Here is a 13664-nt window from a genome sequence, read left to right as displayed (position 1 = left end):
CACCGCTACCTTAACAAGCAGCATGCAGTTCTTAACTGTCTTCCCTGTAGGCAGATGTATAAGATAAACTCATGAATCTTGGAAAACTGTTCATTCTTTCTGCTTCAGTTGAGATTTTAGTGAAATGCTTGTCTTTTTCTGGACACATCTTGTAACTTCTTTTTTCTTGAACAATGTGGAAATATATAGTTGGCCTCTACTTTCAAAAAAATTGAATCTCACATTCATTATATCAATATGTGCACATATATGACACTTGGGCTATTATCCCCTTCCCCCCAATACATATATTTTTGTATAAGATAGGAATTCCATTATCATGGTGGAAAATGTGTACTCTTGAAGCACTTACTGTGTTTGCTGCATAGGGAAAATGAGTTTTACGAATTGCACCTTTGAACAACAGCCTAACTAAGTCAAATCTACCTTTAATGAAATTGAGTTATTGAACAGTGGTGACCCAGTCCTAAGCATAGGAAGTAATGAATCAACACATTTCTCACATGTTACTTTGTAGTGTATTCCATTAAATTGTAAGAGGACTATAAACTAGTTCAACATTTAGACATGGTATCAGCATTAACATATGTATGTAATTAAGCTGTGTGAGGCATGACATACCTGTGTCACCACATATGAGAGAAGGATAAGCAACTTCCGGGACAGACTGGTCTACAAAGCAAGACACTGTATAACAAACACAAAATAAATAAAACAAAGCAAGCAGTAAGAAAGGATGCTTAGTTGCACAATGAGCAATATCTTTGGTCCCAGATACCTACATTACAGGTTAGAAGATAACTGTGTGCTTCAGGTAATCAAATGTAAAACTAGACATCGTGGCTCAGGCCTATAATCTCATTATTTTGGGCAGATGTGCTGAACCAAGAACAATTCCACAAGTTTGAGACAGATGTGCTGACGCAAGAGCATTTCCACAAGTTTGAGGTCATCATTCATGGACTACATGGTGAGAACTTTATCTCAAGAAAAAAGAAAGAAAGAAAGAAAGAAAGAAAGAAAGAAAGAAAGAAAGAAAGAAAGAAAGAAAAAAAGAAAGAAAGAAAGAAATAGAACAAAAAACTATTATGCAAATTGACCAGGAAACACATCACAAGAAATTCTTTCTCAGTATTGTCAAGATCACTACTCACAAAATATTATTTAGAGTACTTTCTTTTATATACAATATTTCTCAACTGAAGGGAAATGAAACAACTTGATGCTTCCAGGCTACAGAGCCTTAGATTTCCTTCATCATTAACACCAATTCATTTTGTTTTCGCATCTAGTCCTGAAAGATGCTAGGGTTAATTAATAGATTATTCTTATTTACATCAAAGTTGTTACATTGCTCTTAGGGTTTTAGAATTTAAGATATTTCTTTGCAAGAAATAGGTGATATGAATGCACATTAGCAAAATGTAATGCATTCATTTTTAAATGTGTTCTTGAGTTGAGCAATTATGTTAAACTAGAAAGGGAAAGATGACTCCAAAACATAGCTACTGGGTATTGCAAGAAATGCTATAGGGCAAAGGTAGATCCTTTCTTCAAAAATCTCCTGGTGCTTTTAAATAAAAAATAAACTACAGATAGCACAATTACTGTGTAAATGGAGGTATCAATGTATTTGGGGGTATAGGCTTTTTGACACTGCTCACTTAATCTCATAGAGCTTCTAAATTTCAGTAGTCTCTCACTTTAACCAATCCAGCAAGCTCTTGCTTGTATTCAAGGGTCAAAACATGGTACCTCAGGTATTTCCATAATGTGTCGTGTAATACATTTGACTGGTTTTGTAATTTCAGTTTTAAAGCATTTCATTTCAAAACTCCCAAAGGGCAGAAACTAAGCTTATTTGGTCCACCTCAGTTTTGCACAGTGGTTGGAATGTAGAAGAACCCATTTTTACTACATGAGCTTATGTGGTGATCATCTTATGTCAAGTGAATTCTGACATAAGAACGTATTTTTTAAACTAAATAATCTATTCATCTGAAACTTTGGATTTACTCAAACTAGTTCAAATCATTCCATGTTTTTTTGCTTGCTAACAGTATTCCCAAGTGTATGCCAATATAATTTAGATAACCTTTTTCTTTATCATGTAAGAAAAGCATGGTATGTGGGTTATTTCACACACTTATTACCTCTGGTAATTTCAGAGGATCATTTAAGTCTTGCTTATTTACAAAAAAATGCAACTGTTGCCAGTCTCTCCTCCAAATAACAACCTTAGGATAAATGAAGAAGGGTGTAACTGTATTACACTTAATTTGAAACAATAATTAAACAGATATTGATAATGAAAGGTAACTTCCAGGTAATTTTGACAACATTTTATTGTAACCACTATAAATTTGTTTGAAAACCAGACAAAATTAACCTGAAAATTGATGATACAATAGAGATATAAAATCTGGGTCAACTGAGTGAGAATGTTTGAATCTCATAGTTTCTGAGATATGACACAAAGCTAATATGATCCACAGTGTTAGGAAGAATAATGGTTTAAAAATTTCAACTACTCTCAGCTCTATGTGCTCTTATATTTCTGCATCAAAGAAGTTACAACCACACATTCTGTACTAGCATGACATTCTCTATTAAAGATGGCTTGAATCTAAGCGTAAAACTCTCATGTGGATGACATTGAAGAAAGATTTCTAACTTGCTTCTGTGCTTCAAAATTCAAGGTGAGTAGGAGATCACATTTCCTTTTTTTTTTTTTTTTGAACTACTGAACAACTCAGAACATGCTTATGTTCAAAGTTCACAGTTCAGTCATCTACTTATTAATTTTGTGAGGGTTTTTCAAATAAATATCTCTCAGCTTTGAGAAGGAAGTTATTTTTCCCAGGTCATAAAAATCTTAAAATTCAACATATCCAGTAATGATGAAGTTGAAAAGTACTCAAAACAAAATATTTATTTTCATAGAAAAGTACAAATAAGCTGCTTTAAAATAACTTCAAATTATGATTAAAAGAAATTGTTTACAAATAAAGATAGTACAGCATTGGAAACAAGTATTACAAAAAGCAGAAATAAAAATAGGCATGTATATGGTCACAGTTATGTAAAAGTGCCTAGCAAAAAATGCCCTGAAGATAGTATATAAAAATGTAAGTTGTAGTTATTTAGTGAGATAGAAGCATTTTTTCTTTGTTCTTATGTTCATTTTTTTCTCAAATTCTGTACAATTGGAAGTATTAATTTATACAACCACAATATTAATTTTATTCACAAACACTCTCTAGATTTATTTTTGTTAATAGTTTTTATCATTTTTGAGAACTTCATACATGAGAACAGTATCTATATCACTCAGCCTCCCACTCCTCCCCCCCCCCAGTTCATGCATGATCTCTTCCTTAATTACTATTGTTACATGTATATGTAGCTTACTGAGTCTTTTAGCTGTGCTGATGTATGCATGTGTCCAGAGCTGACCACTTGGGATTTATTATATATATATTTTTTTTACTTTTGTTTTGTTTTGTTTTTTGAGACAGAGTTTCTCTGTGTAGCTTTGTGCCTTTTCTGGATCTCGCTCTGTAGACCAGGCTGGCCTTGAACTCAAAAAGATCTGCCTGTCTCATCCTTCTGAGTGCTGGGATTAAAGGCATGCGCCACCACTACACAGCTTATTTTTTCAATTTCAGTTAAGCATTAAAAACAGTTTTCTACCTTTGCTTTTGTGAGCTATTTGTTTTCTTGTCTTATTTGTTGTCGATTGCATCTCAGAATTCTTTATGGATCTGAATGCCTGTCATTATACTTTTGGCTTTCTTGCTACCTCAGTACTACCAGCATTGGCTCTTCTCTGTATTTAAGGATGGTTCCACCAATTGCATTCACAATATCTCGCTATCTATTGGCCTTCAGCCTTCTCTATTCCTAAGGTTGGAGGGTTAGTTTAGTATCAAGCAAAGAGACAGTAGATATTTTTTAACTTCTTCAAACTTACTCTCACAAAGATCTTTTGCAACAACAATTTTTACTGGATCACCAGGCCCTGTGGAATTCCTATGTTTCCATATATCCAAAGGGCACAGCCAGTGTGTTTTTCACCTGAACTATGTTTGAAAATCTAGTTTGCCATTCTCCTCCTCCTTCTTTTCTACTTTGCATTTTACTCAGTCTTTCTCCTTCACCTGTACTTTTGTTTTTTTGAACATCACTTCACACTGAGCATGCTATCTTTCTGTTTTACAATACTTTAAAAGTCCTCCCAAGTAGCTGAACATAGTACCATGGGAAAGCACATTTCTTATTTCCAGCCACATGACTTTGAATTCCTAAGCCTCTCTAAGGCGTGATCCTTGCTCATTTTCAAATAAAGCATCCTGTTGCTACAGATGCTGTGAACATCATGTTGAAGATACTTGTCTTCAAGTTCTATAGTACTTTCAATTCCTGCACCTTTGGCATCTGATCTAGCTCTTCATCTCCCAGCACTTCTGTACTCATGACTATCAATTCCTATGTTCCAGATGCAGTGAAGAGTGTGTGATTGCCGGGTAATGCTACAGTCCTGACATTCAGAGTTCCTGGAATATTATCAATCCTCTCTTAACCCATCAAATTTCCCTAATCTCCAAAATCTCAGTAGCAATGTCAGCATCTCCAACATGTTCTCCCACCAGTTCTACTGAGTGTACTTCACCGCCAGCTCTATTAGGTCCTGATCTGTGTATTGTCTCTGTAATTCTCCACTTAATTCCTTATATTTCTCTCCAGTCCAAGCTGTTAGTTCCATTTTGTTGACATACTCATATCCCTTTTCAAGTATCTGGGAGGCTGTAGACAGTCTGCTTACAATTGAATTAATATATGAAAAAACAAATGAAATTTTGCAGAAAATGGTTATTTAATATCTTTTTAAAATGAATACATTGAAATGAAATATAGGTAATGATTATTTAAGTCCTGCTTGTATGAGTATGACACATTTGCATCCAGGCTGATCCCATAGTCGATGTAAAGTCCATCATACAGTGCATGTCCCATCTTATCTTGAAATGGCATCCCTCTGTCACCTTAGAAGAAAATATTATGGGCTTCATGGTTAGGTGATACAAGAAAAGAAGAAATAGCAGCTAAATGTTAAAAAAAATAATATAAAATGTATTTAATTTTAAAAATAGTAATTTGATCAGAAAATAATAAACCTTCATAAAGGGAACCCAAATAATTACTGTTCACTTTCAGACATCTCCTTGAATTGGACTCACATCTAGCTAAAGCTATCTGAATTAGAGACAGCTGTACAATCCAAACATTGTGCAGCATACAGAATCAGATTGAGTGCTTGAGTGTCTGCACCCCAGGAAATTGATTTGACGACTATGTCAATTACTTCTGGCACCAAGCTTTCTGTGGGTTGCATTACAACTGCTCTTTTGGTCAGCTGTGATTGCTTCCCCATCCACGCCTATTGTTTTAGATTTATTTACTGCACCGGCAGTCATAAATTATAGACTTTTTCCTATACCATCTGGAAACTCTGGTGTCATGGTTTGGGTCACTTTTGATTACATGCTCTTATTCTCAGCTACCGCCAAGGCTGTTGTATCTTGAATTATGAAATACATCCTCCATAAGCTGACTTATTTGTGAGCAACAATGTCACATCACATGTTTTTATTTCATCCAACACACAGCTAAATAAAATTTTGAATTTTTTTCCTCCTACCCTCTTGGAAATTACTCTTGTTTTTATGATGCTAACTTTTTATACCTTACAATTCACTTTCCAATTTTCTTGTTACACTGTTGCATATTTCTATGATTGTCAGAAAGCCAGATTTCACAGAATAACATCCTCTTGTACCTGATGTTGCAGCTGAAATTTCCCTAACATTATCATCTAGTCTCCATTTCTATCGAGGATCTCCAACTCTGCATTAAGAACCTAAAATTAGGATTCAAGGGTTTCCTCTCTTCAAGCAGGCATTCTACAATGAGACAGACACCCTTTAACCTTTCTTCATTCTAGTGTTCAGTGCTCTAACACCTAGGGTTAATTACTCTAATACTCTCTGATCCATTGGCTATAATTGCCTCCATACTGTTTTTTTCCCCCAATCAAAGGAAACTGATGCCTACCTGCATGGACAGCTTCAGCAGACTGCTCTCATTTTGTGCAGATGGCTCACTGGCAGCCCAGATCAAATCTGAAACTGTTACCAAGCAGTTAATATCCAGAAAGGCAATTTGAATATTGGAATTTTGTTGAATTTCCCCTGCCACAGCTGCTTGCATCTGACATCTGCTTCAGCTTTGTGGAGCAGCCAGTGACTTTATTTTCCCCTGATAATGTCAAGGTTGAGTTTTCTGTGACTTTGCTCAAAACTACTGAGTCCTTTAACATATCCTTCTCTATCTAGACAGTGAAATATTCCTGCTCATTCTCCATTTGCTTTAAAAACATCAAATATCTTTTAATACAATGAGAATAACCTCATTTTCCTTACAACATTTCCTTATACAAGAAATACCATTATCATTAGTGGGCATCTCATGAGTTCGAAAGAAAATTTGCTTAAAAAAACAACCCTAATTCACTCCTAGGTCTTCAGTAGATAGAGGAATACCATTATGATTATTTCATGATTAAATGACCTGTTAGAAAGGTTGTTTGTGTATGTCAAAGACATAATGCATGTGGTCTCACTAGCTCTGAATATTGTTACACCCAAACTTCTCTTCCATATCTTTGACCACAGTACAGAGCTGTTTACAGTGACTCCGTGTCTCATCATCACACCATCTTCTGTTATGTCAGATACAGACAGGAAATGTCCTGATAAAACCTGATCAAGATGTCATGGAAGAGATTTGAAAATGGGGCAATTTGTTTGTTTCCCTCACCGTTGCCTTTTGCACAATGCAGTCAAACAAGCACCATGCCAAACAGTATAGTTCAGATCTGAGGTGGTTGGAAATTTCTGTCACTGCCTGTTTTTAAATGATTTTTACATTATATCCAAAGCTACAGTGTCAGCTGTTAACATATTGTCAGATTTCTAGAACATCCAGCTAAGAGACCTCACAAGAAAGCAAAAAAGAATACTACAACAGCAGTGTGATTTGCTACCTAAAGGCATCATGAAAAGCACACATTTTTCCTTTGTATTAAAGGGGTGACTATTAGCCCAGTTGTACTTCTGCTTTTAAAGAAAAAAACGATCCTAAAGGATGCTGTTGGCAAGGTGTGATATTACTTCCGATGTGTCCCTCTGTTCCCATCTTCCCTTTCCATCCTGCCCATTACAGAACCTATTTACACAGATGGATGATGAACACTTGAACCGATTGGTGTTGTTTTGGTCAGAAAGAGAAGCTACCTTGATTGTTTCCTAGATGCATTTGCAGTTCCTTTCATTGGGCTTTTTTAAGAAAAAAAATCAAAGTATGTACATGTATCAGTCCAATACTTATCAGGTCCTGATATTTTGCTGAGGTAAAAGAGAGAAAATACATTGTAGTGCTTGTATTGAGGAACTCTCAGTAATAAGGTAGTTTTTTTTTTTTTTTTTTTTTTTTCACTACTGGAAACAATGTGGGAAAACCAAAAAGATAAACTGATCCTAGTACAGTCTGAATATAAAATGAGTGTTTGGGTCAGAGGACCTGCGGTAGTATCTAATTTATGAACAGTGATGGTTTCTGCCGAACAGACACCAATACCAAGTTCAAGGAAAATAGTTTTCTCATATGAAGAGTACTGCTGAGCACATAACTTCTTTTGCTTTGGTCATTTTGTATTGTTTTATATCCACCCATGAAGGGCTGACAAAGTGTCAATTGCAAAACATAAACACCAGTCGCTGATGAACCTCAAAAGAACAACAGTGAGCAAAATGCTGAATCAGGGAGTCAGAGAGAAATCAAAGAAACCAATGTTCGAATTCTGTTTAACCTTTTACTGTGATGGCTATTGTATGACAACACATAAAGAGTGGCTGCTGGGCTCACTGCTTGAGTACTATCTTGGTACCTTCGGAGGTCATGCCGGCCATCTTTTATTCATGTTGTCATTGGCAATGGGAGTTAAGCTAATAGATATGTGTCAGGCAGGCACACCAAGACAGAAGGAGAGATGGAACATAAATCCCAGACCAAAAGCCCATCGACAGTCCCAACCGGCAAGAGGAAGCTGCAGCAAGCAAGGACAGACGGCTACTTCTAAAGCTCTCTCCTCTGCCCCTCAGATGGCCAAATGGCAGTCAAACCTCAAAGGACCTATTCATTCACCTTCCCATTCATTTATTCACTCATTCACGTCCACTAACAAAACACAAATGGTAAAGGGGAGTTCTCATATCAACCTCTTTCATCCAAAGACATTTACACCATTCCAGTGTTTTACAAGCCATATTTTTGGCAGATTTGTGTTCAGAGAAGTGTGAAAAACATAAAGCATTTTATATGTTTTTTTTGGAACATTTAAACATTGACTCATCATAAAACTTAACATTATTTTTTCTCACTTCAGCAGTTTAGCAATTGCTACCATTTCAGCCGAATAAAACTTGAATTATTCTGTCTCCGGTCCTTTCTTCACCATATTATGTTGTGGGATATCATTCAAAATGAGAGATTTCAATGTATTTCTAAGCATATTGTTATTTTCTTTTGGAGTACTACACTCTACTTGGAAGGACATAATGTCTATTGTAAATAAATAATTTAAAAATACTTTAATACTTTTAATGAATTGTGTACAAGTCTTTAAATAATTTATAGAATAAAACAATTATTCTTCATAATGGAGGAGCATCAAGATAGACTACTATTTCAAAGATATAGAGACTGTAATTTTATGTCCCACTAAGCACAGACAGTATTATGTCACTGTATGTGTTTATTATAGCTGACTGTATTTGATGAAGTAAAGCACAGCTTTTCCAGTTGAAAGATTGTCAGACACAAACAAAACAGACAAGTCTATTTTAAAATTTCAACCCAAAGACTTAAAATTCTAGCTGAAAAGATGTCTTACACATAATTTTTAAACTTTTAAAAGTTTCTGTAGGCTACTGTATATTAATAGTATGGGACCCAATTCACATTACAGTTGACAAACCTCTGTGTCCATATTCCTATCATTTATAGTGAGTCTAAGTGAAAGTCAGTAGGTATGGAAGGCACATAGAAGCAGATACTGAGAATGACAGAAACTCGCTTGTCAACAACAGTTTTAAAACCAATGTGCTTAATTAAAAAAGTGAAGTCAATTAAAATCAAAATAACAGTGCAGCATGTACAAATGCTGGAATAATCATTAGGCCTTGCTGAATAATGGAAGAGTATAGAATTTTTTAATGGAACAGCAGGGGTGATACATTACACAAAGCAACAATCTACAACAATATGACAATCGAATTACTTCAGCCCCATTAGGCAGGTGCAGAGGAATAATTAACATGAATTTTTCCAATGAAAAGGGAAAATTCAACTTTTTTTCTTTTCTAATAACATTGAAGTTTATACACTTAACCAATCTTGCACTAAACAAATTCTATTGTAGCCAGGCGTATTTTTTTTTTTTTTTAAGAAATGCCTGATAGACAGTGGGGATTTCTGTTCATTACCTAAATAAACTGAATAGCATAGGATTCTATATGGTAAAATTCTAACTTTTTAAATGCACTGTGTCTGTGTGTGTTGCTTTTGATTTTTACAGCTCACCAAACAAAATAACAAAAGATTTGTAATAGTTTCTGACTGCCTCATCTTATTCAGGTGTAAAAGGCATCCCTCAAAGCCCTAAGCAACAATTATTATCTTATTTCAAGCCAAAATTCAAAAGCAAATTGTGACCTCCAGTTTAGGAGAAAAGTGCCTACTCACTCAAATGCCAACAGAAGTGCCAACCATCTCATGGATGGTAAGGAGTGTAATACTGCTTTGGTACTTTTCCTGGCAAAAATATCATCCTGTTTTAAAACAGATGAGATGGAAATCTTACACCTCTTGTCTTTCCTGTGGTATCTGTTTAATTTATACTGAGATAAATGGCAATGCACATAAAAAATAAACCTTTAATTTACTTCCTTACCATCAAGGAATTACACCAAATGCCCTTCATCCTTACTGGTCTATTCAGGTTAGATAGATCTGAATCACTGACTTTTTTAGAACCATTCATCAGATAAGGGTTTGGATTTCAAAAAGATAATTCCTTGTCCTTATACTATGTCTTTTATCTTCAGCTTTACCAGTGAGGTCTCAACAATCCCTCTGCAGTTTCTAACAAAAGTTCTGCTTCCTGATTTTGGAAAACAAGGCTGTTGCAAACTCAAGGATATAATGGGTAGAAAAGTTCTTCTGTATAGAAAGGGACAGCACACACACACAAGTAAATAAAATAAACTGTTTAATAATGAATCATGTCACACATTTGGAAATACACATATCAGTGTCTGGAGAAGTGACTAGATGGCTGTGCTGAGGAACTAATGGAGGAGGATGATGGAAAAGGAATGGTCATAATTACACAGTATGGAAAGCGTATATTTATTACTTAATAAAGGTGAAAATGCCCCCTTTGTCGAAGTGGATCTCCCTTTGTTATTCAGAGTTATATTCAAATTATAGTGTAAGATTTATTTCAAAATTTTAGCAAAGCAGATTCCTTCTTTAAGTGAAATTATTGAACAACTCTCTCTCATGGTATTCATAAAACTCCTTGGAACCTACGTTTTGGGGGAGAGCACAGGTAGGAAGTGGAATCTTTCCCTTTCTGAAAGGACGTATTAAGCATGAAGTACTCTAGAGTCTGTTACATATGAGGGGCTCAGCGGGCTTTGCAGGGGTTGTGGGCTGGGGCACCATGCTCTCTGGCTGCAACAGAAGCACAGGCGCTCTCAGCCTTTAGTGCTCTCCCAGGGTGTCCCACATATGGGAAATTATTTATCTGGACTCTGGCAGTAGAGGAGTTGTCTAATTTTCCAGAGATTCTCTGGGACATTTGCTTCACTTGGACCTGTTGTGAAGAGCTGGTTGATGAGGACAAAAATCACATATGTTGGCCAAAACTTGAACCCACAGTGACCTTTCCAAACAGTGGGTTTATGTAATGTAAAGGTGCCTTTGATTTAAAATTATCATTCACTTATTTGTGTATACATTTCAATGTTTATACATTGCATTGAATGTTTATCATATATAATATGATATTGATATATTCTGGGTAACAAAAATATGGTATGAACTTATTTTAATATAAAGTCTTCTGAGAATTTCTCATGAATACAGTATTTATGCCATACTCACCTCTCCTTCTTCCTCTTCCAACTATTTTCATGTCCCATCCAACTCCTACTTCCTTTTCAACTCATGATGTCTTCTTCTTTAATTATGACTACACACACACACACACACACACACACACACTGTGTTTATTGTTGCTTGTGTGTATATGTAGGACTTACACTTGGGATTGATAGCCTTTCCGGTAGCTTATTGCAGTAGAAGATTGATTCTGTCTTGGGAGTCCCTTTTGTCTGTAGCTGTTCCTCCAGGGGAAGATGTGAGATTTCCCCAGTCCACACTAGCAGGCCAACTGGTGTTGTCTTTGTGAAGGTCTTATTTAGGCGATGACATTAGGTTCTGTTTCTCTGTCCCAGATAAGTCTGTATTTCACAGTGGATGCCATGGTTCTCAGATTCTTTCTGTACCCTCTCCCATGTTGTTCCCTGAGTTTTAGGTATAGAGGTTGTGTTATTGACAATCACCTGAGGTTGGGCTCTTTACACATTAACTAGTTGTGGATTTCTACAATCATCTGTGTTGTTGATGAGAAAGAGAAATACATATATCTGTATGTATAAAGGTAAGTAATTAGAATGTAATTTAAAACTATACTAGTCTAAGACAGTGGAAGTAGTAGCTTCTTGTCTAGGGCCCCTCACCTCACAACCCATGGGTAGTTAGGTAGATTTGTAAGTATTAGAACTGGGTAGGACTGCTGATTGATTTTCTCCATTGGAAGATTTCATGGTAATTCTGGATAGTATGAGAGCTAGTTTTATGATTTTAAGTTAAGAAAATATTATAATTACAGCTAGTAAATTGCTTTACTTTTAAGTTTCTTTCATTTGGGAAATTTTAAAGGCTTAAATGACATTCTGTCATTTAAAAATATAGAAATATTATTTTTTGTTTTTTAATAAATAATTTAATTATTTTAATTGTTAAAGAAAAAATAAAAATTTAATAAATAGATATCATTGGTTTTAATAATGTTAAATTTCTATATTAAATCTCTATATATTTTCCAGACATATATTCTATTGATTACCTTTTAGGATTCAGTAGAAAATAATCAGAATTCTTACCAGAATATACCCTTTAGCAGTGTTTCTTATAAAATACAGTTAATAATTATTCCTTAGAGTATAAAAACAAATATTTGTCATACTTTTAGCAGAAAATGTATAACAATACAGTTTTATATCTTAACAAAACATTAGTTTATATATCTTATTAATATATATTTTTTTTCATGGAAATTTACATAATAAGTTACAGCAATGTTGGTAAATATATTATTCTGGGATTAAATATTCAAACAGAAACAAAGTTCCATCTTCAGGAAAACTATTACTAATATTGAGCAAAAATATTGAGATGTATTAGTAAAAATTTTCTGTTTGATTTTAAAGACATGATCCCCAACAGTGAGGCTCGAGAAATGCATGAAATGTTACAATTAATTTCTCTTCCATTAATAAGTCATCAGTACCTAGTTAGATTTGTGTATTGACATTAAAAATGTTCTATTTGAGCTTGGATAAGTTATTGCATTCATGTTACCACAAAACTGAGAATGAAAACTGCATTTATCTGAGAAACACAGTATTTTGAAAATTGTATGTAAATACTGAGGAATGGATAAAAGCAAGTCTACTAACATGCATTATCTCAAACACTTATCAGTTTTTTGTTTAGCAGAAACTCTTAAATTTAATCTTTGAGTGATTTCCAGATACACAATACCCTGGCACTGGCTATAGTTATAATGTTTTGCATGGTTCTCTTAAATGTATTCCTACTCCCTAATTCATATTTCATATACTTTGACTAATATTCCTAACTTCTACTTAAATATTCAGTACATACCTTTCAACACTCTTTCTCCATGAGTTTGACTATCATAGATTCTGCCTTCAAATTATATTATAAAATACTGTCTAACTCTGACATCCCTGGTATTACATTTTAGACTCTGTACTTACTGAATTAATATTTCTTTTGTTGCTTCATAAATGGTCTCTTTACAGCTTTTATATTAATATAGAAATTAAACATATATATTATTTTTCATTGCTTACCATGAGTAGAGAGAATTGTATAAATTGAAAAGAGAGACTATTATGGTTTTGTTGGTTATGGTTTCTTAAACACTTCCTATTTGAACCAACACATTCATCTATAGTTTTATTCAAGTTATAATAAGAGAAAATTGATATGGTGATAAGAATCTTGGAAAAATAGACCTAAAATTTCATTTGTAATAATCTATTTTCATTTTTCCTTCTACTCTTATAGGGTGTAGAAAGAAAAGCATTCTTTGTAGTGACAAGCTGACCAATACACCCTCGGGAAAAAGACTCATTTTCTTCAAGACTGAAAAAGGCAGATTTTGA

General features: G+C 34.5%; 1 long non-coding RNA gene across 1 annotated transcript; it reads right to left on the bottom strand.

Moving 5' to 3' along the window:
- Positions 1-3648: 3648 nt before the first annotated feature.
- LOC118578245 lies at positions 3649-12035 on the bottom strand. Its single transcript, XR_004944238.1, has 3 exons — positions 11448-12035; positions 6115-6188; positions 3649-5045 (listed from the first exon to the last, which is right to left on the bottom strand). It is a non-coding gene; the product is annotated as an uncharacterized LOC118578245 (long non-coding RNA).
- Between the last annotated feature and the right edge of the window lie 1629 nt (positions 12036-13664).

The sequence above is a fragment of the Onychomys torridus genome, chromosome 2, assembly GCF_903995425.1.
Source record: "Onychomys torridus chromosome 2, mOncTor1.1, whole genome shotgun sequence".
Taxonomy (NCBI): Eukaryota; Metazoa; Chordata; class Mammalia; order Rodentia; family Cricetidae; genus Onychomys; species Onychomys torridus.
The sequence above is the reverse complement of the archived record's forward strand: the minus strand, read 5'-3'. Positions and strand labels throughout refer to the sequence as shown.